This window comes from Cyprinodon variegatus, unplaced genomic scaffold (assembly GCF_000732505.1).
Source record: "Cyprinodon variegatus isolate N-32 unplaced genomic scaffold, C_variegatus-1.0 Scaffold305, whole genome shotgun sequence".
In the NCBI taxonomy this organism is placed as follows: Eukaryota; Metazoa; Chordata; class Actinopteri; order Cyprinodontiformes; family Cyprinodontidae; genus Cyprinodon; species Cyprinodon variegatus.
In genome coordinates, this window is record NW_015150758.1 from 901,964 (window position 1) to 902,360 (window position 397).

Sequence of the window (397 nt, forward strand, 5' to 3'; positions counted from 1 at the left end):
TAAATCCATACTAGCACTTGTACCTGTCACCAGACTCATAGCTGCTTCTACATCTGACCCAACACGAGAGATGATAGGACAAAAAACAATGATGATGCAGCTTTCCGGGTAGTGTATAATATTCAGCTGTATCCTCTTCTTCAGTTCCCTCAGCAGTTCTTCATCAGCGCCAAATGTCTCCCCTGAAGTGATTGTGTAGACGTTCACTAAATTAAATACCAAAACACATGAGAGGAGAATTATGAGCAGAGCTGAAACATGAATAACAGCATCTTTTTATCAATGACGCTCACCTGCGGATTTCTGGACCATTTTGAAGTCTGAGGGAAGCAAAGCAGTATAATTATTATTATTTTTTTTATAATACAACTTTTCTGCAACTAAAACTGCAAAATCA